At 39.5% G+C, this 23,501-nt stretch overlaps 1 long non-coding RNA gene across 1 annotated transcript; it reads left to right on the top strand.

The window, feature by feature from the left end:
* Positions 1-245: 245 nt before the first annotated feature.
* Positions 246-23,326, top strand: LOC118167441. The gene is made up of 4 exons (XR_004751144.1): positions 246-275; positions 732-779; positions 8,830-8,916; positions 23,209-23,326. It is a non-coding gene; the product is annotated as an uncharacterized LOC118167441 (long non-coding RNA).
* The last annotated feature ends 175 nt before the right edge of the window (positions 23,327-23,501 follow it).

Raw genomic sequence — 23,501 nt, 5'->3', positions numbered from 1 at the left:
TGGGGGAGGAATGAGGGGGCATGGGTGGAGGGGGAAGCTGTTTGTGTTACCAGCTGTGTAAATTTTACCGCAGACCGTGTGTGGCATGGGGATTCAGATTCTCTTCCTGGTTCTGTGAAGTTATGCATTTGTAAATGCCACCACAGTGAGTCCTTCAGCAGTTGAGAAGGAAATATCTCTAGCTGACCGTCAGTCACAACAAAAAGGTTTGCTGGTTCAGTGAGGTGAATAATGTTGAAAACTCCCTTGACTTTAGTGCAGTAGTGGAGCACATGGTCTGAAAGATCAACAGCCTGTGGCATTAGTAGCTGGGAAGGGGCAAATGGGGAATGAACAAGGGTTGTTGGTCCTTCTGCTTTCTGAGAACACAGGGAAGGAGAAAAGAGTGTCAGGGTCTAAGTAACTGAGAACAAGTGGAACAAATTCAGAGGCAGACTAAAAAAAAAAAAATAAGGAAGCTGTTTCAAAAGTGGTCTGAAGAGAGCTGAACTAGAAGCAAATGATTCATGTGCTTCAATTTCCCAGAGCAGCTTCAAAATTCTGAAGGGTTTGTAGTTTCATAGGGCGAGGCACAGGTCCTTCTGCTCATTTCACTTGGATCTCTTGGAGAAAACAGTAAGATGTTTTAAAAAATGGATCATAGCTTTGGCAAAAAGAGATGGACTTAGAATAAATCTAAAAACTTAGAATAAATGTTTGGATCCATTTTACCTATTTCTGATTTTCTCTAGGCTATGGTTTTTGTGGGGAAGATTTTTCTGAAAATGGGATTGAGAAAGGTAAGTTAGAAGCCCGGCTTTCTGAAAAAGGACCTTCTGGTTATCAAAAAATAGGAAAATTAATAGTGAAGTGAGTTTCAATGCGATATCAAATAACATCTTTCTTTTGCTGGTAGGAGGAAGGTGACTAATACGTTTTTCTTCTTAGCATAATGAAGCCCATGACTGTATTTATCTTACTGACTTATACATAGCTGATGCCTCCATTCCCCTGTATTTCATATAACTGTGACTCACTTATTAAATAATAACCTTATTTATATAATTTCTCTCAATCTTCTATTTTATCTATATATTTAGCTAAGGAGGCAACACTTCATACAAGTTACCAAACAGAAAACATGTTCAACAGATGAAGATTGCAAAAATTACATGAGAGAAGTTAACACAAGAAACGTATATATGAAACATATATATAAAATGGTTTTTGATCGCCAGCCTGCCTAGGTGGATATCCAGTTTGCCCTTCTCTGCTACAGTGAAATAAAATCATTTGGTACATGGGAATTTTGGAGATCCTTTCCTGCTTATCTGACTTCTCTCCCTCATTTTCTGTCAAAAAGGCAAGAAAAAATAGGCATGCCTTGAAGCAGGCATCTGAACTACGGATAACAGGCCATATCTGCAATTGTTGTCAGCAACCCTTGCTCTTTCAGTTTCACTAGACTTACCTTGAGTTTTGGCTAGTGGAGGATCCGGTCCATTAAAACATTTCATTGAGATATGCTCCATGTCAAAGTTAACTCCCCACTGAGAGTTTTTGTAAGGATTTGCTGCCGATGGAGTAAATGTATAACAGGAAAGTACAACTTCTTTCCTTTTCCTGGTTTTAGTTTTGTAATTGTGAGACTGTTTAGGTAAGTTCCAATCAAAAATGTGAGATAAAGATACAGAATCTTTATATGTGTCTTAGCAATTGCACAAACTGACTAAAGAGAAAGTCTGTGACGCTGAGACAAGCAGGGGAGTAACTCTGCCATCTGTCTCTCCAGTCAAATGTGCTCACAAAGCAGTGCTGACATACAGAAAAGTATGTTAAAATATTACTGAATTACAGATGTGTGGAAAAAGACCAATTATTTCTGTTGGAATTTGGGAATATTAGCACATCATGGAAGAAAGGTTAGGAGCTGGGTTTTTAGGTATGTATAGGGGAAAAGGAAAAATCTGAGGAAGGCTTTCTACAGAACATCCAAAAACATGAAAATATAAAGAAGCTGGCTTTTCTGCTAAGAGTTTTCCTTTCTCCTGTTTTTTTTTTTTTTTTTTGTTTGTTTGTTTGTTATTATTATTATTATTATTATTTTTTGCTCTTTCTGGATAGATTTGGACCTGTGTATAATAAGCTACACGCAGAGGTAAAGCTTCTATTTGCATACTATTCTAATTTCAGTTTGTGTGCCTTTGATTTGTATGTTTTAAGGGAATGGATTATGAAAGGGAATACTTTTCGTCATTTAGGTTTCTAAATTAGACATTGTTGAGAGGTAAAGAAAACCACTATTGTCATAAGGAACAACAAAAAAAAAAAAAAAACAAAAATCTAAACCTGAAGTCATCCTCAGTGCTCACAGACAGAGATGTCCTTCATGGGAGGACCTTTCTCTCCTACCCACACTCTGGCCTTCTTCATTCTCTGCACATTTCATCTCTCAGGGCTATTTCCCCTTGGAGTATGAGGAAGGGGCACTAGCAAACTAAACTCCCAAATAGAGTCTTCTCAGCTGCTGGCAATCCAATAAGACCTTCTGTGGTTTCTTGGAATTGCTGCCATGCATTTACAGTAGGAAAACACCAGGGACACATTTGCAAGGGAATGCGTCAGACTAACTCTGGCAGCCAAACCTGCAAATCCCGTAAGTTGCATTTGGCAATGGGTGGCTAAGTAGTGCTTTCCAACGAAAGTGCGAGAAACCTGACAACAGACAGTGAAGCAACAGCTCACCAGTAAGAGGAATGTATTCCTATCCCTCCTCAAGCAAGGTTTGTGTTACACCATCTTCAGTATCTGTCTACTGGCCAGAGAGATCTGATAGCTACGGTGTGTGGGGCTGGGGGCTGGGGAACTTTGTTTACTGCTGTCTATGTGATGTTTCATGATGACTCTTCACTGATGTTGATGTAGCTGTGACATAGGTGAGCTATGTAAAGGAGCTTCGCTGATACTCCAAATCAAGAAAAATACTATCCAAAGGAGCAGTAGAAGCATGAGGATTGGCAAACTTGAGGCAGGGATTCATATTTCTGGTGGAATTCATGGCGATGAGTGAGTAAGGATGAAGACAGAGCAGGCTGTGTACAATTGTGACTGTTTTGTCTTTGTTTAGAAGCCTTTGTTGAAGCCTTTGTTAAAACCTTTTTAAAATAATAACCCGATCTTTGCATGTCTTCTGACCCTTATTTTCCTCTGAAGACAAAGTTACTCATATCCTTTTGTACTCCAGACATAGGAGGTTGGGCAGTGAAAACACTAAAATGATTCAAACCATAACAGGTGAGCACCTCTCATAAACCAAGGGGATCCTTGATATTTTACCCTGGGGCTAGACTGAGCTAGCTTTGTTGAGCTCAGAAATAATTCTACTACTGTAATGTAATGAAACCTCTAGATTGAGAGAAATACTCCATCTGTAAGTAAACATGTTGGGTCAAAAGCATAAATGTGCCACTGTTCACGTAAGTGGTGTTTTATCAGTTTGCTTAAGCGCTGACTCTTAACTTACAAGGCTGAATTTACCATATGATACACTCAACTTCGAGAAACTGCTTGTAGCTGTAAATAAACATTTCTGATGTAGACTGATAAGTCTCAAAGCCACAAAACCATTTTTGTTTGCTATTTAAGAATCAGTGGCCTGAAGAAAAAGTAGATAAGGAAACATATTTGTTCTTTACAAACAACTTCTTTTTATGTTTGGTAGTTCACGCAGATTTGAGATAAACACCAGATAAACAGGGATGGTTTCTAATTCTTGCTACATAGCACCCAAGAAAGGGAAACAATGCCTTCAAGGTTTTGTGTTGCCTTTTTAACTGTTATTTCTTTCACAATGGCATTTTTTAGACAATTTTCAGGGCAGAAATGTGATTCGTTCCTTCTTTCTGGAGCTGAAGGTCCAGCAGTAACTGAAATTGTGCTGCAGTCCCTCATCATGGGGGCAGGTGCCTCTATGTAGAAAGTCTGGCAGCTGAACAATACCTGCATACCTTCTGTACTCCATCACAGCATGATAAATTTCTCTCCTTTTCCTATTCCTCTTATGTAGCCCTCTTGCTCACATGAAAAGATCTCTTCTTCAGAGCCATCACCTTATCTCTGTACTACCACTTTCTGCCCTGCATTTCAGGGACGGGTACAATGTCTACAAACATTACATTAAGGGGAAGAATGCAAGCAGTCCTGATAAAATGTAGGAATTATTAACACCTGACAAAAATACATAAGGGCTTGGTAGTCTGTCACATAATTTACAACAAATCCTGCTCCTTTCATATTCTACAGTCCATACGGAAAGGAATTAATTTCTGATCACTACAGGGGATATTCATTAATAAAGAGTCTTTCCTATACAACTTAATGAGTCACAATTAAAATTGGAACAGGAGTGCACCATGTATCCATGCCCATTTTGTAAATACTCAAAAATTAAGAAGTGAATACTAAATATTTGCAAGATATGCTTGTCATAAATATGAAGTTATAAACATGTACACCTTACTAGAGAAAGTACTGCTGTTGCACATAAACCAGGTACTTTTTTAATGAGTGATCAGAGAATATCAGAAACAACCTAAGCCATGATGATTTTTGTTATGTATTGTCTATTTTTTTTTTCCATGGCTTTATTTTCAGTCATTCATATTGGCTGACAAGTGCAATATAAATTAGTAAGTAGGTAGTACACTTATGTAGCACTCAATGGTGTACACCCAGTAGTACTCAGCTTACATTCAGCACACTCACTGTCAAGTCTTCTACACTTTCCATGCCTTGCATGAATCACTGAGCAAACTGACATCCCATTTCCTGAAGGCATGTCTACTTTGCTGTCACTCCACCAACAACGAAGTTCAGACATACCACAAAACCTATGTAAAAACAGTGTAAATTATATTGTACTGCTGCAGCTGATCTCTAAAAGTATCCAGATTTTTTGCATAAGACAAAATCTCTAAGGATACATGCCATCATGTTAGGTTGGATTCCTTTTACCTAACCTGACTGTCCTGAAGATAGAACTCTGGCCTTATGGTTCATACAGATCTTCCTTTGTCTATAGAGAGAGATGGGCTCCTCTAGAAGATGATTCCTTTCTCTTGGGGTGACTAGGATAGGTGAGTTGAGGTGTTTGTGTAATCTTACATGCCCAAATTTAATAACCTTGAAGTCTAGTGAAAAGAGCCTCATGCAATGTGGTTGCTCTATGTTTCTACCCTGTTTCTGTACACTCACACGTCCTTCCAAATCAGGACTAAACTAGTTTTTCATGTGATATGAGAGCCCTGTCCCCAGTGAAGGTCCTAACACAGTTCTACAAAGAACAAAGTCACTGTTGTGGACATCGTCTGATGTGACATGGAACATATATAATGAGTGCTGAAATTAGCAGCTTGTATCAGGCTTTTCAATACATCAGTGTGTGAAGGTAGATGGCAGTCAGCTGGTCATATAGAGGTATTTATTCACTATATTAAAGCTTTTAACTCTAATGGCCATAGAACTGTGCAAATAGAAACCAATTAGTGTTTGAGTGGTTTTGCTAAAGGCTGCATAATTGCACGAACAGACAAGAGGGTATGAACACTGAACATGAGACTAAAATAAGTATATTATGGTTTACCTTAATATAAGGACAGTCACATGGCTGCCTTTAAAGGAAAAAATATGAGCAATTAATCTTGTAGTACATTCATGTGGTAAGACTGAAATCTTTCTAAATTATGCAGTAAAGGTATTTAGCAACAAATATCCTTTTAAGTCAAGCAGTATTTTTCAAAACATTTACACAGTTAGTATTTGACACAAAGTTTCTAGTGATATTGATAATATGAAAGTGATGTAATTATAACGTTAACCAATAAAATAAGGGGTATAAAATACAGAACCAATGCAAGTACTTTAAAACATATTAGATTTGTTTTATAAATAATCAAATAACTCTTCTTTCCAACATCTGCTCTTCTTGCTTCATGTAAGAAAAAATCTTTGTGAGTATGATAAGAAAAACTGTTGTGATATGATGTTATTACTAAAAGCTCCTAAGCTATTAGAATTGTTTAAAATAGTTCCTAATGTACTGTAATAAATACTGAAAAAGATAAAAATAAAAAATAAAATAGCTTTTTAACTAACCTGTCATTACTGAATATTCTATGCATATATTTCTGTATCTTTGCATTTTAATAGTTTGAATAGTTTTAGAGACTTATTTACTTCTGTAACTTTTACTCCACATTTTCCATGTTCAAAATCTTTGATTTTTGTTAAAGTTGAGTATTCCTGATATTCAAAATGTCCAATACGTCTTGACACTCCGGCTTTGAATTTGCACTTTAACAAATGTTTATGTGGGTTTCCATGACTACTGCCTTCATGTGTGTGCTGGTAAAATGCATAACTTTAAACGTTTAACAAGTACCTCTTAAGTCTGTGTTTTGACAGTCTCATGATCAAGAAATCCAATACATAAACAAACTCTTCTCCCTTTCAAAGCAAATAGTATAGTGTATTGTTTTCATGTAAACTTGAAACCCTTTGGAAAGATCCATCTGTGCCAGAGAACTGGCTGGGGGAGCCTCACTTTTAACAAAGCCCCACACTGAAGAACCCAAATTTGCTAAGTGAAAATAACTCTCCTGAGTATCATTTTAACTGAGTAACTGTGGCATCCTGGGAATATACTAGTATTTTGAAAACACTATATGCTATCTCATGAATTAAAGTTTTCTTTGAATTTCCAGCTTTTTTCTTCTTCTTTTTCTCTTTTCATCCAGTTTGGTCTAATACTTCTTCTTTCTTCTTTATCAGCACTAACGGTCACACTAGATCACTGGACTGATGCTGACTTATTTTTTGCAGAGCTTAGATGTATAAATATCTGTATATATATCTGTAACTAGATACATAGTAGATAATAATTTAATATATTTGTGTTTGGTGACAGCTGAAGGCAAATACTCATAGCTTAGTTATATTTGCTGAAAAGTAAAGACAGCAAAGTAGTAAAGACATGAACAGTATTATTTTAGGTTATTGTATAGAGTACCTATACTTGGAAGAAAATACAGACCCGGTATGGTCACATTCAATGTCTGTATTCTGATCTTTTCCCTGCAGTCCTCTTTTTTTGGTGTTATTTTTAGACTTGAATCATTCAAGAAATACAGCCATGCTGTGCACGTGCTCATTTCCTCTGTTTACTTATTGCCGTACGGGAGTCCAAGAAAAACTTTGATTGCTGTTTCAGCAGTGACCACCAACTTTTGGTGAGGTGCACTCTTAATGTCAGAAAAGTGGCCACTTGTAATATTCAAAATGCTTTCATGGCTGTGAAAAAAAAAAAAAAAAAAAAAAGGAAATAAAAATAATAATAATAAAAAAGAAAGTCACTTAGCAATTGCACAAGGATTTGTTTATGTCTTAGAAGGAAGGTTGTTATGTATGGACCAGAAAAGCCTATCCCTTCTTTTGTATTAAATCTACTCCAACACCCCAGCAGTAAACATATCTTTAGTCAATGTGGTCAGTGCCTCTGCATAGCTTCATCCTTGAGTCTTGCTAAAATTCTTCAAAGTCACAAATCAAGATAAGGGTAACAGACTTTTGAAACCATTTTCCTGATTCCCCCTTCTTCTCTCTCCTAAAGCCGATCATTGAAAGTCTGCAAATCAGATTAGAGCAATTGCAGTTCATTCCCCGGAAAGTTGTATGATACTGAGGCAATCGGTCCTGGAAAATGTATTGCAAGACCTAGTCAAGATTTTACAGGCTTATATTCACTATGCATTTGCAATTTGTTCAGCAAGATCAACTCCAGGAGCTCTTCATCAGTGTCCCTTCTTAAAGCATAAAAAAATTGTTGCAAGTTTTTACTCTAAAACTGACATGGGATGCATAGGATTAATCGCTCTTTCTGTATGCTAAAGAGCTAGGAAGCATTGGCAGGCTAAAATTGTATTTTATTTTTAAAAACAAAAACAAACAAAAAAAACCATATATGTCTAATTCCCTTGCTACTTGAACAGTCCTAGGTGGCAGAAAACAATGTGGTATCATCTTGCAGCTCCCCATGGACCCTTTTACGTCTTGGAAATGAGTAAGGGACTGAAGGCAGTTGAGGATGGGCTGAAAGGAGTGCAGTCGTTGGTCCTTGTAGTCAGGCCTGTTTTGCTTTTGTGTCACACGGGACTAAAGAGGATGCTAGGAGAGAAATGCCATGTTAGAGAGATTTGTTTTGCTCCAACACAGAGTCAGTGTACAAGGACTGTTTGGAACAGATGGACCTACCTGGTAGGTGCTGCAAAGTATGTGACCTAGCTGTGCTGTCATCTTTTGCTGGGGAGTCTCTCATTCAAAGGTTTCCTTCCCTCTCCTGCTTTTTACACCATTCCTTGTTGCTGCAAAGCAACTGATCCTGGGGGGAGGGGGAATCTTGCTGGGTGACTGCGATCTTCCAAGTGAAGGGACTCTTTGTATAGGTGCGTGAAGTTCATTGCCCAGGAGTGTATAAAGAGTCAGTGTGGGAGGAAACCTTGGGCTCCCTCCTTGCCCAGGCAAAGCAACAAACCTTTCATTGCTATCTTGCCTCATTGCTCCTCAGACAGCATAGTCTTCTCTCCCCTGCTGTTCTACGTGATGGCTGTAAAACTGCTGAGAAAACTGTGCATCAGCACCACAGGTCGCTGCTCTGGTATAGGTCACTCCTTCTTGGCTCTGCTGCAGGGTCTGTCAGAGAACATGGACTGTCAAGTACCACAGGGCCTTTCTGGAGATTCATCTGTGCTAAGTGCAGTTTTGCATCTCTTCTCTTAAGGTCTTTTTCTACCCCAGGTTACGGTGCTCCACTTCATAGATGTATGGAACTTGGGAACAGAAGGAGGAATAGAAAAGCAGATTATCGGACAAATGTACATTTAAGTGAGTATAAAGACCTGCTGCTTCCATCTGGCTATTGAATAAAACCTCTCTCTTTTCTTCTTGCTGCAGGTTTCTGTGTGGAAGTTAAAGTCACTCAGTGATGCAGCATGGGTCTGTCTGTCTGTGTCTGCTGTTCCCAGATAACACCTGAGGTCAGTGGCTAGTTTCAGAGAAATCTGACAGAGGTATGTAATCCCAAAGGCTCTAGATTCTTGCAAGCTCCACAGAAATAGGGAACAAAGCAAAAGAAAAAGTGTCCTATTAAAAGAGTTGAGCCCCTTATTGTGTGAGCTCAACCCTCATTACCCATCAGAGAAACCACAAACTAATCACCAGTCATGCAGATCTGCATGAAACCTGACCTGGTAAACATAAAAACAGCTCACTGGACATGTTTTTCTCCTCATAGACTTTACAAAATTGTAGATGTATCCCTCCAAGTGGACAATGTATTTTGGTAATTTGTTTTTGCTTCAGGCTTGCTTTGTCTGTATATAGAATTTGTATACATTTACCAGAATAAAATGTCTAACATGGATGTAATGTGAGTGATATCTAGACTTTATTTCTACACTATGGGGAACCACTTGCAATAGAGTATAATGCTGCTATAGTCATGGCCACACTAAGGGCTGTACTGGTGCAGCAGTAACAAATCACGCCTCTTGAGAAGATGGCCGATTGTTATTCCTAATTGAAATGATGAATATTTATCCACACAAACTTGCCCACAAGTAAGATGAACCAATGTACTATTAAAAAGGCAAATGATTTTACATACTTATGAATAATTGATTTTCACTTATCTAGAGGTTGCAGCTAATTTCACATGGGTAATCACCCATCTGGCACATATTTTCAGCACTCACCTTTCAGCACTTGAGATGGGCACTGGTTTGATTTTTGTTGTATTTATAATATTTATTTTTTACTGGGGGAACATATTTCACATAATCCAAGATTCATCTTTCTTAAAAATCTGTTCTCTGCTACACCATCATGTGGTCCATGTTTCAGTTCCTATGTGTGCATGTATGATGTGCATTACAGACTTTCAGATATTCCTAAAAAATTTACTAGTGGAGTTATTTAATACAGGGCATTTTAAAATAGCTCTGTGTTATTTCAAACCATATCAGTCAGATTCCGACCTGGTGATCCATTATGCTAGGTGTGCAGATAAGAGATATTGTTCCTCTTTTGCTCCTGTGACTGTGCATGCCACTCAAAGTCACATACAGCGATCATTCTCCTTTTGACAAAGTATTTACCCCATTGACTCAATGGTACCAGGAGATACTGTACCCATGCGTGAAGGAACAAAACCATGAGGCAAAAGTTGCCTCGAAAAAGGCAGGGGGTAGATGTGTAGATCCTTATCTTTTGTAACCACAACAAACCTCACTACATTGTATTGCATATTTTTACGTTAACAAAATTGAATGAAAGGGGACTACGTACAGGAGCACCTCCCAGTAGATCTGCAACAAGGATAACAGTTATAACAGTTTACACATATGGCTGCTATTTCTAGAATGTGATTGATTAGACAAAAGAAAAAAAAAAAAAAAAAAAAGTGGACTTCATCTTGCCCCTGTTGGATGTCTACAATGGTTCCACAGGATGTCTGTTTCTCTGTAGAGACTGGACAGAAACAGGCTCTTTTATAGTACTATTCAAGCAATATAATTCATGACACAGTATCGAAGGAAGGTCAGAGGAACTGTATCATAAAAATTGTGGGCTCAGGACTCATGGAAAAGAGGTTGTGTAAAGGAATGCAGTACAGCTAGCCCTTCTCAAATATTGTACCATCTCACTACACTTTTGACTATTTCCCATATACTTTGAGAAAATGGAATTACCTGAAAACACAGTTAAAAAAACAGAGTGAGAACATTTATATGCAATTATCTAGTTTATTCTGATGATAATTTATTTCTCTTTTTGATGATTAATAGTCTGCAGTAAAAAAATATTAGTTTCATAAGTTCCGTTCTGCCCTTCACTTCAGCAGTGTTTATGGGCATAGTTTTATCTGCTTGTATCTTTTACTAATCATGGAAGGTCTTTATCACATTTCTAAAATTATTTTCAAAGGTGCTCAAATTTCCATTTTCTCACAGAAATGTCAGTTTCAGTTTTCTCCACACCACCAGCCTTTCTTGAACTTGTTTCAGCCAGCTGGATTTCAGTTAGATGTTGAGAAGCAGGAGGCCGGCGTGGCTGACCAGGGACATTCTAATGGAGATTAGGCGGAAACAGAGAGTGTTTCGCTACTGGAAGGAGGGCCAGGTGTCATGGAAAGAATACAGGGATGCTGTTCGTGTTTGTAGGGAGAAAGTTCGTGTGGCCAAAGCACGCCTAGAGTTGAAGCTGGCTGTGTCTGTGAGAGAAAACAAAAAGGGTTTTTTTAGATATGTGAATGGAAAAAGGAGAACTAAAGAATACATAGGGCCGCTCCTTGATAGGGAAGGTCTTCTCACAGACAATGACATAGGCAAAGCAGAGACGCTTAACGCCTTCTTTGCCTCTGTCTTCATTGCCAATGATGGGCTTTGGGACCCAGGGTGCCCCGAGCTGGAGGACCGGGACGGTGGGGATGACAAACTCCCAACCGACCCTGAACGTGTGCGGGATTTGCTACTCCACCTCGATCCCTACAAGTCCATGGGTCCGGATGGGATTCATCCCCGGGTGCTGAAAGAGCTGGCGGACGTCATCGCGGAACCTCTCTCAATTATTTTTCAACGATCCTGGGAATTTGGAGAGGTCCCGGTAGACTGGAAGCTGGCAAATGTTGTGCCGATTTTCAAGAAGGGTCAGAAAGAAGACCCTTGCAATTACAGGCTTGTCAGTCTCACGTCAGTGCCTGGTAAAATCATGGAGAAGATGGTTCTCGAACTTATTGAGGCGCACCTGGGGGACAAAGCAGTCATTGGTCCCAGCCAGCATGGGTTTGTGAAGGGTAGGTCCTGCCTAACTAACTTGATTTCCTTTTATGATAAGATCACCCGTATGGTGGACCAAGGGAAACCAGCTGATGTGATTTTTTTGGACTTCAGCAAGGCTTTTGACACGGTCTCCCATAGGATCCTACTGGACAAAATGTCCACCATACAGCTAAATAAAAACATCATACAATGGGTGAGCAATTGGCTAACGGGCAGGGCCCAAAGGGTTATGGTAAATGGGGCTGCGTCAGGCTGGCGGGCGGTCACTAGTGGGGTCCCTCAAGGCTCCATTTTAGGGCTGGTACTTTTCAATATTTTTATAAACGATCTGGATGTAGGAATAGAAGGTATTTTGAGCAAGTTTGCTGATGACACCAAACTTGGAGGAGTCGTGGACTCGAATGAGGGTGGTAAGGCCTTGCAGAGAGATCTGGATAGGTTGGAGAGCTGGGCGATCACCAACTGTATGAAGTTCAATAAGAGCAAGTGCCGGGTCCTGCACCTGGGACGGGGAAACCCTGGCTGCACGTACAGACTGGGCGATGAGACGCTGGAGAGCAGCCTAGAAGAGAGGGATCTGGGGGTCGTGGTAGACAGCAAGTTGAATTTGAGCCAGCAGTGTGCCCTGGCAGCCAGGAGGGCCAACCGTGTCCTGGGGTGCATCAAGCACGGCATCGCTAGTAGGTCAAGGGAGGTGATTGTCCCGCTCTACTCTGCGCTGGTGCGGCCTCACCTCGAGTACTGTGTGCAGTTCTGGGCACCACAGTATAAAAAGGACATGAAACTGTTGGAGAATGTCCAGAGGAGGGCTACAAAGATGGTGATAGGCCTGGAGGGGAAGACGTACGAAGAACGGCTGAGGTCACTGGGCCTGTTCAGCCTGGAGAAGAGGAGGCTGAGAGGAGACCTCATCACAGTCTACAACTTCCTCGTAAGGGGGTGTCGAGAGACAGGAGACCTTTTCTCCATTAACACCAGTGACAGGACCCACGGGAACGGGGTTAAGCTGAGGCAGGGGACATTTAGGCTTGGCATCAGAAGGGGGTTCTTCACAGAGAGGGTGGTTGCACACTGGAACAGGCTCCCCAGGGAAGTTGTCACTGCACCGAGCCTGTCTGAATTTAAGAAGAGATTGGACTGTGCACTTAGTCACATGGTCTGAACTTTTGGGTAGACCTGTGCGGTGTCAAGAGTTGGACTTGATGATCCTTAAGGGTCCCTTCCAACTCAGAATATTCTATGATTCTATGATTCTATAAGCATTGATTGAAACTGACAGCAAAGAGAACTTCCTCTAAGATAGATAATACTGCAGTATTCATGAATTTCATCAAAAATGTTACATCTTCCTGATGCATGGCTAGCAGGTTGTCTGTGCATAGATGTAGACAGACTGCCTGCTAAATCATTTTGGTTTGGTTATATGCTAAAAGCATTGATCAATAAATAGTTGTATGGCCAAGGAATGAGCAATGTACAGTAAGTTCACTGAAGTCAATGGAAATATGCACAGTAATGTCACTGGCTTTTGGAGCACGTCTCACCTGGGGAAGTAAAGCTCAGTCTCTCACACTTGGGCCAGCAACAGGTAGGCAACTGAAAGTTTATTGTGAAAACAGGTCAACACAACTGCAAAGAAGGTCACATCCAGTTAGTTCACTGGCACATTACTTCGATGTGAGAGAAAGAAAATATAAAGGATTTTCCAAATTGTTCAAAACATTACTTACTGTGTGTGACTAACAAATAAATAAGGCAATTGTAGGAAGAATTTGCTGCAGCAAACCAGGAACTGGTTGCTGTAAGAAATTTCCAAATTAATATTAAATTGTCCTTTTGGATGGAAATCTGATGGGATGTCACTGTAAATCAAAAGCACTCAGAACTGTACTAGACATGAACCAAAACCTGTTGAGCCACTTTAGTACAGTCACGCAACTCTCATTTACAGTATCTCATCTGTGATTAGATTATGGTACGTGAATGTTTCCATGAACCTTGCTGTCCAGGTAAAAACAGAGAACCAACAGCAAGGTATAAGTTAATATCCCTAGAAATTAAAATGTCAATGTGTATTGGTCAAAGTGAATGCCAGTAGCAGAGTTTAGGGAAAGGTCTTTGGACAGAAGTATTGGGCACATTGCTCTTTTCTGTTTTGGTCTCTCTGAAGTTTAATCACTGAAGATAGTGGAGTAACACTTGATGTTTTCAAGATGATTTCTACATTCCTAAATATACTTATACTGTACCAGTAATCCTTCAAAAATTCAGAGCAGTAGTCCAAACTAGAATAACTTGCCACATAGAATTGCTTTGCTATTTTTGTTATTGTTGTTGATTTTCCAGTAGACCTAAAAATACCACGAATCTTGACTTTTCAAAAACAAAAAAATATTGGGCAAACAAGGCAGAAGTGGCCCTTGGCTCATTTGAATAGCACCTTTAGGGAAAAATAGGTGACATAAATGATTCAGTGACTCATTCAGCTTTTATCCCAGCATTGGACATTGTTCCCATATATCATGCATATCACTAAAAGATGACATTTTGCATAAAGAACAATTTTACAGATCAAAATTTAAGATTACACATAAATTCAGTGAAGGAGAAGTTACTAATCTCATGGAGGTCTGGTTCCAGTTTGGAGCAAATTTTATGGCTGTGAAACTTGCCAACTATTTTCAACTAAACATAGTGGTAGTATTATCTTCTCCTCTGCAGTTTTTCCTCTGTGCTCTGCATTTGTACAGATAGAAATCACCAATCCACACAATATTCTTAAAAAAACTTGTGAAGCCGAGAGTTAAAGGATGAAAGGCCCTGAATTAAGGTGAGATAGTGTCATTACTGGACACATGTATGTAGTTGTAGTGTAGAAAATGCTGCAGGTTGGATAGTAGAAACATTTATTCCAGTAGTTTTCATTCTGTTTCTGGTCTTTTTTTTTTTTTTTCCTGTAGAAATTATCTCTTAGAAAAGGTTTTCTGGAGGAAGACAATACCTTGCTGCTTTCCCTAAAACTTAACCACTGCAGACAGTGGGGTAAAATAATATATTGAGTGAAGACTCTGTCCTCATCTGTTCTTAGCTAGTTTTGCATAATTCTGCCGTGTCACTAAAGGTATAGTAGAAGTTACATTGTCCTTAACGCTGGTCTAGGGCCCATATCTGCCTTGCATCTCAACCTGAAGCTGTTTTACTTGACTCCTAACAGCCTGACCATGGAGGGAGGTCTGTTCACTTCCACGTAGCAGTGTGACCCTGATGCTGACTTGCCAGCCAGCCCCTCTCTGCAGAGTGTTGGGAGTTCACCCACGTGCAGATCTTAACGCAGAAAGCCGATGGACAGGAATTGCATACTTCCTTGTTCCTGGCTTCTGACCTGTCAGCATACCATCTCTCTTTTTCTGCATGGAGTAGAGATATTCATGGAGGAGAAGAAAGTTCCTGCAGAGACATTCCTCGCAGCGATGGAGATCACATGGCAAGAGGATGCCCCTTTGGCATCATACGACCTTTGGCAGGAATCTTGGTGCTAACTCAAGAAAAGCACATGGTGTGCATGGGTTCAGTGCAGGATACAGGACCTCATGTAAATTGAGGAAGGTGGCTGGTGGAAGGCAAAACAAACCAACTCTTATCAGTACAACAATATCAGTACAGATACCTTCTAAGTGATCTTCATTCTTTGGCAATTGCAGAAATCTTGTGCATTGAAGCCAGGTTCCGATCTACTTCCAAAATAAGACTGAATAGTTCTGGCACACAAAACACTTCTAGTCCTGTGAATATAAATTGGTGTATGCATCCCTTAAAGCACACAGCAAGAGTGACCGAACTCTTTGTGAACAAGTTAGACAGTTCTTTTCAAATGGGTTGCAGATGCAGCATCATATTGTTCTCAGTGGCACAAAATGAGTGTATTTGGCCAGCAGAGGCTCCCAGGTCTGGCAGGGACAGGGACTGCTGGAAGCCATGTTACAAAGAAAGCTGTAGTCAAAGCTGATGATGGTAGTGACATCTACCATCATCTACCCTTTTGAATATGATAGGCTTTGAATGAAGACAACAACCAGTTTCTTTTCTGTTCTCTCTTCTCTCTCTCAAAAAGGGAAGGTATAAAGTGGGGAAATCTTATAGACTTTGCCAATCTTTTCCAGCATTTCTTGCTTTTAACTCCTGTGCTCCTCTTATTCTAGGCTCAAACTATGCATGTGACAGTTCTGGCTTATGTCTTGATTTTCAAAGAGAATTAGGGTTTTCAAATGTCTGTTCATATAATTGCTGACACAAAGTTAAAAATAGTATTCCTAAAAATAATAAAAAAAAATACATTTAGATAGTACCTCTCACAGAATCACAGAATGGTTGAGGCAAGAAGGTACCTCTGTATCCATCTGGTCCAACCTCTGCTCCAGCAGGGCCACCCAGCACAGGTGAACCGGCACAGTACAAAAGAGCTTCTTATGTTCAGATGAAAACCCTTGTGTTACAGTTAGTGCCCATTGCCTCTGGTCCTGGCACTGGGCACCACTGACAAGAGGCTGGCTCTATCTTTTTTACATCCTCCCTTCAGGTTCTTATAGACATCGATAAGATCCCCCTGAGCCGCCTCTTCTCCAGGCTGACCAGGCCCAGCTCTCCCAGCCTCTCCTCAAGCCCTTCATTATCTTGTGGCCCTCTACTGGACTCTTCCCAGTATGTCCAGGCTTGTCTTGTACTGATGGCCCCAGAACTGGACATAGCACTCCAGATACATCCTCACCAGTGCTGAACTGAGGGGAAGAACAAGGTTCCCTTGTTCTGCTGGCGATACTTATCAGGTTGGTCAGGCATGACATCCCCATGGTCAAGCCATGCTGACTACTCCTTATGGTTTGCTTCTTCATGTGCCTGGAAATGGTTTCTAGGATTAGCTGTCCCATCACCTTGCCAGGGACAGCAGTGAGGCTGACTGGTCTGTAGTTCCCTGGGCCCTCCTTCTTGCCCTTTTTGAATATAGGAGTGATATTTGTTTTCTTCCAGTCTTTGGAAAGTTCTTCCAGTTGCCATGATCAAGAAAAGAGTATAGAGAGTGGCCTTGCAATCACCTCTGCTAGTTCCCTCAGCACTTGCAGGTGCATCCTATCAGGGCCTATGGACCTGTGAATGTCCAGTCTGCTCCAGTGTTCCCTGACCTGATTCTTTTCCACCAAAGACATCTTCCTTGCCCAGGTCATCCAGCCTAGCCTCTGGACCTGGGATTCCTTTCATCAAAAAGGATCCCCAAAGTGATTCACCAGTATTACATGCATTCAAGAAAGTATCATCATACAAACAGCAAAATGAAGCCAGAGAAATGCATCAGATAATTTCTCATTCCTTGGGTAGAAATATGCATAGATTTAAACTGCATGCCACAGGCCTCCCAGGAGTTTGCATCTATCTAAAATTTCATAGCAGGGGAGATATCATAAAAGGCAAATGCCAAAATGGTATGTAGAGGAAAGTAAAAGTTTAAAGGACATATTAACTGCTCATGTCCTCATCAAGCTAAACCATCTGTATTTAGCCAGTGCTACTGTTGCAAATAAGTTTGTGCCTTATCAGATTGACCACAGAGGTTAATTAAACTCCTTTCTGGATCTGTTATATTTCTAAGAACATGTAGCAAATGATTTGTAGAGACTAGTCAGTTTGCCACAAGTAATGCTGTTATACACAGGAAAAGAGAAATCATTCAGGGCACAGTGAAAACCTATCAAAAGTCTGTCAGGAAAAGACAGAAGAGGTTATAGTTGCATGAAATTTCCTCATGTGAAGGAGAATATATGCTTAAAGCCAGGCTTGGCATCACTTGCTATTTCACAAGCCTCAAAGTCCTCTGGTGCCTGTCGTAAACCAAACATGGCTGATGTTGAGAGGATGTATATCTCAGCTTCCCATTCAGTGCAGCGGACATCCACAGGGTTTGACATAGATCCTCTGATTTGTTCTCTGGTTGGTACTTTTTCCATGGTAATCTATATTAATTCCTATAGTAATTGTTCAGTGATTATAGTGATCTACTCAAATTACTAAGTTATCTTCATTGTGTGGAGGATAAACCTGAACTAAATTGTTTCTATGCAGTTGTATGCATATTAGAGGGATTTTAACACGCCAACATGGAATATAAACACTAGCTTTAAAGATCTGTACTTGTTGGAAAACATGTTCAGAGATGATGCACACATACCGGTTTCCTCCTAACCAAGGAGGAGCTACAGAATAGCTTTAAGCATTACTGCTCTCTCTGTTGGAACCTGCATTAGGTCCAGACAAATCAGAACATTGTGGAGGACTATCAGATAAGTCATAATTACAAATAATGTTGGATAAATGATAAAGGTATCATGTCAGGTTAAATGAATGCATTTTGAAGGCAAAAAGTACTATTTTTCCATTAGAAATCATAATCCATTTCTGGATTTTTGCAATTACAATTTCAGAAAATCTAGTAGGAGTTTAGAGCAAATGTTGCACACAGTAGTAGTATGTTATCATTTCATCTCAAACCACTGTGAAAATGCAGAATACTAAAGGCATAATGTCTTAAAGCTTGTGAACTGGAGTTAATCTGTAAAATATTAATTAAAATGTCATTGAAGGACTTTCACCTTAGAAAGAAAAGGAATATTTTGAAAGACTATGCCAAAGAAAATGATACTTTTAATCAGGAAAAAATGTTTCAGCAAGGTAAAAATACAACTTCTGGCGACCTTAACTTACATTAATTTTGCTTACGTTTTATGTTGTGGGACATAAAATATATTGTAATAATAAATTATATCAGTACAAACAATATGTGGATTATATTTAAAATTAAGAAAAAACACGTTTATGGTTGTATGGTTATATATAGGGCATTTAAATAAACTTAAACTGCAATACTATAACAAATAAACTGAAAACTGATGGGAAAAAAAAAAACTTTTTTCCCTTTTACCATGCTGAAAGTCTCATTTTAAACCAACGTGGGTGTTGGATATCTCTTGGTTTGGTTTTTCCATTGAAATCCAATCAGTGAACTAAGCAGCTTATACGCTTCCGTGGCTCAGGACTAGTTGACAAACGACAAATTGCTGAAGAGGAGTTCTGTCCATTTGTCAAGAAACACTGACAGATTAAGACATAACTCCTCTTTATCCAAGACTGTGTGGATAGTTTTCTGCACAGACAGCTTTGTTACTGATTTTTTTTTTTTTTTAATGAAAATCAAACAGTGCTTTAAAAAAAAATGATTTAATAAGATATGTAGGAAAGCCTACCTTCTGGTTTCCTGAAAGTGTCAACACTGCTAAATCCTTCTATTGTATACACTTTGTTATACTCTTAAATGGCACTTGTCTAATCTTTGCTATTCACATAACCTGATAAGGAACTATTGAGGCATGTAACCTGTTATAAATGCTTTATCTTTTTTTTTTTTTTTTTTTTTTTCCCCACTTGTAATCTTCTTATGCTACCATCAGATAGACTCTGAAACTTATTTATTAGTTCTACATGACTTTTCTGTTTGCTCTAACATAACAATCTATGTATTCCTGTTGGAAGCATAGGAACTTCTTACATGGTTGTCAGGTGTCCAAGAATCCCAGTGGGAATACCCAGACAGCAGTTTTCCAAATGTAGTATTTTTCTGGCATAATTAAGGTCATCTTTATTTATTGATTGATTGTCAGGTAAGCTACCACAAGTTCAGCCAAATCGACACCACTTTCCTGTGTCTTAATGAAATCTGCAGACTACCTCCAGTCATACTAAAATTTAACCTTTTAAGATTTTTTTTAAATTCAGCACTCTTTACCATCTGCAGGATTAAGAATTTCACATGTAGAATTAACCCATTCCTTTCACACTGCCTTAGGGTAGCACTGCTCCAGCAGATTTTGTAGTACTTTAACTTTTGGAGTGATATATCCTCTTTAATTTAAAATAAAATAAGATCCCGCCTTTTAGATAACAAAAAGGAGAGATCCTTTGAGAAATTTATTTTTTTTTATTATTTATTTCTGCTCTATTATCAGGTTTTTGCTGTTCTACCCTCCCCATCTCATTGCAGCACACTTTGTGAACTTGCTAGTCCTGCTCTGTAGCGGTTGACAGCTCCAAGACAAACTGAAATTGGTTTGGGGTAAGGGGCAACTTAGGATAATGGTTTCATATAAGTATTTTGAAAAACATTTTGAATGAAATGCATAATGATTTCCTGAGAAATAAGAACCTCAGTTCTCCATAGCTAGCTAATCTGTCACTGTTAAGCCATTGATATTACTGGCTTTCAAAGTCCCATGACAACTCACATTTAGCTGTAAACCAGATTGTTTTGAATATGGGGAAGAGAAGCTGTAAACATATAAAATAAATGACTCCTGGCCATTCCAGTGGTGTAACATTTTTTCCAGGAGCCTGTTTATATCAGACTTTTAAGTATCCTGGCCAAAAAAAATGTATGATTTATGGTACCTTCACCTTGAGAGCTGTCACGTAAGTAGCCACAATGAAGCAAACAATATGTTGTACATTTTAACTACTTAGGCTACTGGGCAGGTTTCCCTGGGGGCAAAGCAACCTCACTAACCTACAATTGATCACATTTCCTTCACTTCCCCTTTCCTAGGGCACGTGCCTGATTGATTTTGGTATAACAGCTGCTCATTCTCCCTACTCTTATTCATCTCCAGCCCTGCCTGCTCTGAAGTAATTCCTGCGGGAATAGGCAAGGATTTCTTCCTGGAGGAAGAAATGTTCCTCCAGGAACATTGGAGTTCCATGGTGAACTCCATATTCCTCTTCATGTTCCTGGACTCTTCAAGCTTGTATCAGCAGAATTTCCAACCTTGATCTGCTGCTGCAAAACAGAGTCCTGGCCTTAAATGTCCATCTGATGAACACTGATGTACTCCCCATTGGCAGAACATTTGTGATCTTAGAAATTAGGGAGATACCTCATAGGAAAATAATTCTATACAGGGACATTCACCACGAAGAGAAACCTGGTCCTTATAGTTCAGTAGTTTCTCCCTTGTTCCTCTCCAATCCCTATGCAAAAACAGGATGGGGGATGGGAGGGGTCTATCTTCATGAGGAATCACAGAAATATATAGGATAATGAAGGTACCAGAAGTAGTACTGCTGACCATACTAAACCTCCACGTCCCTGGCTGGTTCAAACATCTGATTAGGTCTAAATTGAGCAGTCTAAATCAGCCCCTTGGAGTTACCCCAGCTATGCTTCATTTAGCCAGCCAAAGCAGACTTTTTAGCATTGACTTGAACAAGTTTATGTTTAAATGGGTAACAGTGTCCAGCAAAGGGAAGTCTCCTGGTCTGAGTACAGATATGCAACTATAAAACACATTGTTTCATTACTGTGGAAATTTTATCTACATATTCCCTTTAATTAACCTATGACTTCATCTCCTCCCCTACCCCCAAAGGGAAGTGATTAACATTCATCAATGCACATTTAGTTTTGCGTAACAAATAATGATCATATAAAAATATAGCAATGTTTGCTTAAGCTGTACTTAATCAAGGTGTTTTTAATCTAAGAAACAAACAAAGTTGAAGAAAGAAGTGTTCTGAAATTGTCTGAAGAAACAACAAAATCCTAACATATAAAGATCATGGGTTAATAATATTGTTCTCTGAGCCTAACAGTAACCATACCCTATCTAATTATATCCCAGAATTCACAGAAAAATCTAATCCATAAAGAATGGTTTCATTTTCCTGGGTCCTGCTAGGTCGCTCCTAAGTTTTGCTGAAGATTGGTAGACAGATAGAGGTCAAAAGCAGGCCCCAAAATCCAGCAACTCAGTATCTGGGAACTGTACTTTAAAAAGGATTAGCCTTCATTAAGTGACACTTTATCTTTATAAAGCAACATGAAATACGGTATGAAGATCCCCAGTGTCCTGATAACACTGACAAAGGATTCCAGTACATGCAAGCTTGCTGTGATAGATGGGATTAAGGGAGAGAGCTGAGAGAGAAAATCACAGTGCAAACTTCATGGAAAAAAAGGAAACTGGATGAATTGATGCTAATAAAGGTGGAGAGCCCTGACACTGCAAAAATAAATATTCTTTATAATTTCTTTTAGTCATATTTTAGGAAAGTTCCTATGTATTTACTACTGCTACCACTGTTTACTAGCAGAGGCTGATAAGAATAAACGTGGAGATATGAAGCATAATGGGTGGCCCACTTTGATGCTGAGTTATTCCCCCTGTGCTGCTGAAGAAGGCTCTTTGATTTCCTGCTTGCCTGGCACAGGCCTTTCCTCCTGACGCCCTGTGTTACACATAGCTACAGCCCTATTTTAGAGCACTTTGTGTCAGCTGATAAATAAAATTGCCAGAGGCAGTGAAATGAGGATGACAGGTGGATCCAAACCCAGCTGCAGTCAATGAAGATCTTTCCATTGACTTCTCCGCCCTTGAGATATGATGCTTTGTATTAAATTAACTCCTACACTCAGGAAGATAAAACCATCCCAAGATACTGATAGACAGTGTTTCCTGGAAGCTCTTGTCTGCTGGCTTGAGCTTGCGTCCATGAAATGTTACTGATCACAAGAATATGCTTGACAAGGGTGACACTGTGATTGTGTGGCTTTGCAGGACTAAGAGATGGGAATTAGTGACTGCTGTCAGAAGACAAAGTAGTACTTAACTTGATATTTGCTGACAGCACAACTGACCTCTAGTTTCCCAAAGTTATGGAAAATTTCCATGATCATGAAGTAACTCCAATGTTTATGCTGTCTTCCCAATCTTTAGTGAAAGTCTGTAATCCCCAATAAGCCCAGTCTCAGGATTTGTTGTGCTTATTGCTGTGTTTATTCTGTTTGAGTTTTGTCAGGAGCTCCATGCTCATCCATGCAAATCTTCTGCCCTGTTTGCTTGTCTTCTTACTCATATAGATACATTGATCTTGAACTTGGAGGAAGTGATGCTTGAATATTGACACGCTCTCATGGATCCCCCTTCCTTCTAGGGCTCTAACCCATGGGATTCTTCCATGTAGGTCCCAAAGTGTCCCTGACACTCAGAATTTTGTATTCGTGTAAAGTCGCATTGAACTAGGGAAGAATCCTTGAGGTCTGCAGCTGTGAACTACTGCCTAAGACCTGAAAGCTAGGAGTTTCATTCAAGTTTAAACATTATAAAGTTACTTACAATAGATGTTTTCTTCTGTTTTACATGGCTATGATCCAGCATGCATTTTTTTTTATTTTTTTTTAATTTTTTTTGAATGGTCCCTTCCTAATCTCCAACAAGCAAACTTGTGCGCCTGCTCTTCTTCTTAGGCACCTGGCTCAGGTAAACCTAGGAGCAGATGGAGCAAGGATCTACGTGGTATTGTACATCAGGCTCCACAAAATTTGTGACTGAAGTTGGTCTTATGCCAGCCTACAATTATGCAGGGTAGGTCAAGCAGCAGGTTGTATTTTCTCATTAAATGAGTTTATACCACTGTTCCCATGGAACCAAACTGCTGAGTACCTTCATGAAGAATGTAAGTACTTAGAAATCATCTTAGTGACCTTAGGAAGAAACAATCATCTAAGAAAACACAAGGCATGGTGTGGGAGAAAAAAAA

The sequence above is a fragment of the Oxyura jamaicensis genome, chromosome 5 (genome assembly GCF_011077185.1).
Source record: "Oxyura jamaicensis isolate SHBP4307 breed ruddy duck chromosome 5, BPBGC_Ojam_1.0, whole genome shotgun sequence".
NCBI classification, from domain to species: Eukaryota; Metazoa; Chordata; class Aves; order Anseriformes; family Anatidae; genus Oxyura; species Oxyura jamaicensis.
This window is presented reverse-complemented; position numbering and strand designations above follow the sequence as displayed.